A 7,068-nucleotide genomic window follows, 5' to 3' on the forward strand; every position below is an offset into this window, starting at 1 on the left:
TCAAGTATGACTTTTGAAAAGGTTTCTCTCTCCTGTTGATGCCTTTCTTGGCAATAAAAAGAAAATAAATAATTATAAAATGGGTGGGGGAGAGTTAGGAGAGCAGATCACCCAAATGCATTGGCAAAAAAATGAATGACGGGGAGAGGCAACCAGGAAAGCTTCAAAAAGGACAGCTCTTCTGAGGTCCTAGGTCCTAGTTAATTACAATGGCCATTTGGTGCTTACTTTTTTCATAAGACATTTATGAGTGACACTGGGATAGCTGACCAACAGATCTTCCAAAATGCAAGTTGATATGTAGTCCAAACAGCCTCTTACTGAAACTGGCTTGGAATCCTGGAATTTACAGCACTCTAAAATTCCCTGCTGCCTTTTCATTCACAGATACAGTGAAGAGATTCATGAAGAAGAAGACAATCCCGATGTCTCAGCACAACACATAAGCAAAATGCAATGCAGGGCGGTGGAGGGTGGATAGATATTAGTATCACCTGGAGATTTTTTTTTCAAAATATTCATCCCACCCTCAGAGTATAAAAAGAAAGAGGCAAGCACTCCCAAACTGAGAATTATTAAAGAATTAAGAGCTATCTCCATATTCCTTCTCCATTCACCCTCATTTTTAGAGATCTTTGAATATCAATGCTATTTAAATATTTAGTGATATTACTACCTTAACTTTATATAACTCTAGCATCTCATTAATTCTCTGAGGTAAGCAAGACTTAGTTGTTCTTACCTGGCAAATGCAATAATAGTAATAGAGTGGTTTACCTAAGATCACACAGATATTCAGTGACAAAGCTAAAAAGAAAATTCAAGTCTCATGTGTTATATTGATCGTCTCTCTCCAGTCAATCAGGTTTGTCATATCTTTCTACATAAAAATATTCACTTCAGAGAGGAGAGGTGCAAGATGGCAGAATAGGTAAATGTTATGCCTGCCACCTCCCAGGATCACATTAAAATTATAACTAAATTTTAAAACAATCAACCTCGAGAATTATCTGAAGACTAGCTGAACAGAACCCCTATAACTAAGGATATAAAGAAGAAGTCACATTGAGACTGAAAAGTAAATAAATACTCAAAATAAAAAATATATACCGGTAGTGCCAAAAAAATGTATACACATGACTTGTATTCATCTTTTTTGTTATTGGCATATACTGAGTATTACAATTTTAATACAGTTTTTTCATTTCTTAAAATGTGCATACATTTTTTGGCACCCTCTGTATATAATTATTTCTAAAGTCAAATGACCTAATGATGAAAATTCAGCCTTTTACGACAAGTTTGGCCAATGATACCAAATTATGAAAGTGTCCAAACTGAGTAGTTTAACTTCACCACTAGCTGCAAACTGCAAAATAATGGCATCTCATCTACTGCAAGGGCAAACATATGCAACAAAGTTGAATTTATAATCCACTAACAAGAAGGTTAGTCATTTTGTAACTTTGAAATTGCTCAAGTGTAAGTCTGGGTTTTATTATTAATAGACTTTGGATTCTGAATTCAATAGTGAATCAAACAAAATATAGCTGATGTCTAAATATTTTTAGAAGATTTTAAAGCTTTTTTCTCAACTTTAAATCCTCCATCCATTCGACCACAAATATCTTAAATCCAGCCCTTTATTTATACCAGAAGACTTAATCAGAGGTGTTCTCTGTAGACTGACTCTACCAATGTGCTACCACCACGTTTCCTTGCTTATAACAGCCAAACTGACAATTACTTAAGCTGGTCTCGCTACTAAAATTATCTCTTAAGAATAAATTTCAGAGGAAATAAACAAGTATTTGATCAACTGTCATGTTCCTTGTGGGCCTCCTGACACACTTTTTTTCTAAAGAGAGATATACGTACACTTGGAAATATATGAGCATTTTTCTAGCTTGTCTCAGCATCTTACAGGTATATGTTAGCATGGCAGTATTTTAGATACAGCAAGGATATGACCTTTCTGTAAAAGTGCAAGCTATTATGTGCCAGAAAATAGCAAGGAAGCTCATGCTGGGAAAAGAAAAGTAAAAATAACTTGAATAAAAGGCCAGCAAAAGAAGACAGTGGGTAAGAACATCATCTGGAAAGTTTGACAGTTGCAAAATCAGAAGAGCACTCCTTTTTTCAGGAAATCTGTCCAATAAGATAAGTATGATGGCTTCCATCAATGCTTTGTTTGTTAGTTTGTTTGTTTGTAACAAGAGAAAATAACCAAATTGAATTACACACGTATGTATGGGAACCCCACATACATGAGAGAGTCAGAGACCCCACATACATGAACAGTTCAGAGACAGAAAGGGAAATTGAGGTACATATGACGTTTTGAGGTAGAGATGAGGTAACTTGGGGCTTAAGAAGGTAACTGCAGGTAGAACAGTTTCTGAGTCTTCAGTAATAATTAGTTTGCTCTGCCATAGATAGGCAAAAAGTCACTTCTGGTGGTAACTAACATCATGGGCCAGAACCTTAACTTAAATTCATGTAGATAGTTAAAGGAGGGGGGCATAAGGTTTTCAGGAGTCCTGAGGGTCTTCGTTGCCTTTAGCTCAAAATAACCTGCATACCACAGAAGTACATCTTGGGTGATTAGTCCTGAACTTTTATGAGGGTAATTCTGCCAGTAACACTTACTTTGATATCATCACATGATGGTGCATATTATTATTACTACTTAGCCATTTTTTGCGTATATTTTATCTACACAGCTAGGCTATGTTCCTTGAAGCAAAAAGACCGTAATTTATGCTCCTATTTATTCTTTTCCTTTTTTTTTTTAATTAAAGTTTATTGGGGTGACAATTGTTAGTAAAGTTACATAGATTTCAGGAGTACAATTCCGTATTACATCATCTATAAATCCCATTCTGTGTTCACCACCCAGACTCAGTTCTCCTTCCATCACCATATATTTGATACCCCTTACCCTCATCTCCCATCTCCCTCCCCCCTTACCCGCTGGTAACCACTAAACTTTGTCTCTGTCTGAGTTTTTGTTTCTGATTTGTTTCTCTTGTTCTTTTGTTGTTATTGGTTTATATACCACATATCAGTGAAATCATATGGTTCTCTGCTTTTTCTGTCTGACTTATTACGCTTAGCATTATATTCTCAAGATCCATCCATGTTGTCACAAATGGACCTATTTCATCTTTTCTTACCACCGAATAGTATTCCATTGTGTATATACACCACGACTTCTTAATCCATTCATCTACCAAATGACATTTTGGTTGTTTTCATGTCTTGGCCACCATAAATAAAGCTGCAATGAACATTGGAGCACACGTGTCTTTATGTATAAATGTTTTCAGATTTTTTGGGTAGATACCTAGGAGTGGGATTGCTGGGTCATGTGGTAATTCTATTTTTAATTTTTTGAGGAACCTCCACTCTGCCTTCCATAGCGGCTGCACCAATCTGCATTCCCATCAACAGTGTATGAGGGTTCCTTTTTCTCCAAAGCCTCTCCAACACTTATTACTATTTGTGTTGCTCATGAGAGCCATTCCAACTGGGGTGAGGTGATATATCATTGTGTTTTTTATTTGCATTTCTCTGATGATTAGTGATGTTGAGCATTTTTTCATATGTCTATTTGCCATTTGTATGTCCTCTTTGGAGAAATGTCTCTTCAGGTCCTCTGCCCATTTTTCAATTGGGTTGTTTGTTTTTTTGTTGTTGAGTTGCATGAGTTCCTTGTATATTTTGGATATTAGCCCCTTATTGGAAGCACTGTTTGTAAAAATCTTCTCCTATTCAGTAGGTTGCCTCTTTATTTTGTTGATGGTTTCTTTTGCTGTGCAGAAGCTTTTAAGTTTGATATACTCCCATTCATTTACTTTAGCATTTACTTCCCTTGCCTTTGGAGTCAAATTCATAAAATGTTCTTTGAACCCAAGGTCCATAAGTTTAGTACCTATGTTTTCTTCTATGCAGTTTATTGTTTCAGGTCTTATGCTTAAGTCTTTGATCCATTTTGAATTAATTTTGGTACATGGTGACAGATAGCAGTCTAGTTTCATTCTTTTACACGTGGCTTTCCAATTCTCCCAGCACCATTTATTGAAGAGGCTGTCTTTTCTCCATTGTATGTATTTTGCATATTAGTCAAAAATTATCTGTCCATATTTATGGGGGTTTATTTCTGAGTTCTCAATTCTATTCCATTGGTCTACGTGTCTGTGTTTCTGCCAATCCCATGCAGTTTTTTTTTTATTGTTTTTTTTTTTTAATTTATTTTTAATTTATTGGGGTGACAATTGTTAGTAAAATTACATAGATTTCAGGTGTGCAATTCTGTATCACATCATCCATAAATCACACTGTGTGTTCACCACCCAGAGTCAGCTCCCCTTCCATCACCATACATTTGATCCCCCTCACCCTCATCCCCCCCCAACACCCTTACGCTCTGGTAACCACCAAATTACGTTCCCCAGATTAATTTTCAAACCCCGTGGCCATCCTGTGGTCACCGACTGCCCTCCAATCCCCTCACCCTCCCCCCCACCCCCCACCCCTCCCGCCCATCTAGCAACCCTCAGTTTTTCCTCATTGTCTCCCAAACTGTTTCTGATTAGTTCATTCACTTACTCTTTTCTTTAGAATCCGCAAATAAGTGAGATCATATGGTACTTATCTTTCTCTGTCTGACTTATTTCACTTAACATAATGTTCCTCTAGATCCATCCATGTTGTTGCAAATGGTAAGATTTCTTTCTTCTTTATGGCTGCATAATAATCCATTGTATAAATGTACCACAGTTTCTTAATCCAGTCATCTACCGATGGGCATTTTGGTTGTTTCCATGTCTTAGCTATTGTGTATAGTGCTGCAATAAACATAGGAGTGCATAAAGATTTTTGAATTGAAGTTTTGGATTTCTCCGGATAGATACCTAGGAGTAGAATTACTGGATCATAAGGTAGTTCCATTTTCAGAATTTTGAGATACCTCCATACTGTTTTCCATAGCGGCTGCACCAGTCTGCAATCCCACCAACAGTGCACAAGCGTTCCCTTTTCTCCACATCCACGCCAGCACTTGTTGTTTGTTGATTTATTGATGATAGCCATTTTGACTGGGGTGAGGTGGTATCTCATTGTGGTTTTTATTTGCATTTCTCTGATGGTTAGTGAGGTTGAGCATTTCTTCATATGTCTGTTTGCCATCTGTATGTCCTTTTCAGAAAAATGTCTCTTCATGTCCTCTGCCCATTTTTTAATTGGATCGTTTGTTTTTTTGGAGTTGGGTTGAGTAAGTTTTCCATAGATTTGTGATATTAATGCCTTATCAGATATATCATTGGCAAATATCTTTTCCCATTCAGTAGGATCCCTTTTTGTTTTATTGATGGTTTCCTTTGCTGTGAAAAAACTTTTTAGTTTGATATAATCCTACATGTTTATTTTTTCTCTTAGTTCCCTCGAGCGAGGGTGTATATCAGTAAAAATGTTACTCCGGGTAATGTCTGAGAAGTTTCTTCCTATATTTTCTTCTAGGTATTTTATTGTTTCAGACCTTACATTTAAGTCTTTAAGCCATTTTGAATTTATTTTTGTATATGGTGTAAGGAGGTGGTCCAACTTCATTTTTTTGCATGCGCCTGTCCAGGTTTCCCAGCACCATTTATTGAATAGACTGTCTTTACCCCATCGTACATTCTTGCTTCCATTGTCGTAGATTAAATGGCCATATAGGCGTGGATTTATTTCTGGACTCTCTATTCTGTTCCATTGATCTATGTGTCTGTTTTTATGCCAGTACCATGCTGTTTTGATTACTGTAGCCTTGTAGTATAATTTGAAGTCAGGTATTGTTATACCTCCCACTTTGTTCTTATTTCTCAAGATTGCCTTTGCTATTCGGGGTCTTTTATGGTCCCATATAAATTTTAGGATTATATGTTCTATTTCTGTGAAAAACGTCGTTGGCAGTTTGATAGGAATTGCATTGAATATGTATATTGCCTTAGGCAGTATGGACATTTTAACTATATTAATTCTTCCTATCCATGAACATGATATGTGTTTCCATCTATTTATATCTTCCTTCATTCCTTTCTTCAGTGTCTTATAATTTTCTGAGTATAGATCTTTTACTTCTTTGGTTAAATTTATTCCCAGGTATTTTATAGTCTTTGGAGCGATTGTAAATGGGATTGTTTTTTTTAATTTCTCCTTCTGATGTTTTATTATTGGTATATACAAATGCAACTGATTTCTGAATATTAATTTTGTATCCTGCCACTTTACTAAATTCATCTATCAGCTCTAATAGCTTCTTGGTGGATTCTTTAGGGTTCTCTATATATAGTATCATATCATCTGCATACAATGATAACTTTACTTCCTCCTTACCAATCTGGATGCCTTTTGTTTCTTTTTCTTGTCTGATTGCTGTGGCAAGAACTTCCAGAACTATGTTGAATAGAAGCGGAGATAGTGGGCATCCTTGCCTTGTTCCTGATCTTAGGGGGAATGGTTTTAACTTTTCCCCATTGAGTATGATGTTAGCTGTGGGTTTGTCATATATGGCCTTTATTATGTTGAGATAAGATCCCTCTATTCCCACTTTCTTAAGGGTTTTTATCATAAATGGCTGTTGGATTTTCTCAAATGCTTTTTCTGCATCTATTGATATGATCATGTGATTTTTATTTTTCATTTTGTTAATGTGGTGTATCACATTAATAGATTTGCGGATGTTGAACCACCCCTGCATACCAGGAATGAATCCCACTTGATCGTGGTGAATGATCTTTTTAATGTATTGCTGAATTCTGTTTGCTAATATTTTGTTGAGGATTTTTGCATCTAAGTTCATTAAAGATATTGGCTTGTAGTTTTCCTTTTTTGTGGTGTCTTTGTCTGATTTTGAGATCAAGGTGATAGTGGCTTCGTAAAAAGTGTTTGGGAGTCTTCCCTCCTTCTGGATTTTTTGGAAGAGCTTGAGGAGAATTGGTGATAATTCTTTTTTGAACGCTTTGTAAAATTCACCTGTAAAGCCATCTGGTCCAGGGCTTTTGTTTGTTGGGAGAGTGTTGATTA

The sequence above is a fragment of the Rhinolophus ferrumequinum genome, chromosome X, assembly GCF_004115265.2.
Source record: "Rhinolophus ferrumequinum isolate MPI-CBG mRhiFer1 chromosome X, mRhiFer1_v1.p, whole genome shotgun sequence".
Lineage (NCBI taxonomy): Eukaryota > Metazoa > Chordata > Mammalia > Chiroptera > Rhinolophidae > Rhinolophus > Rhinolophus ferrumequinum.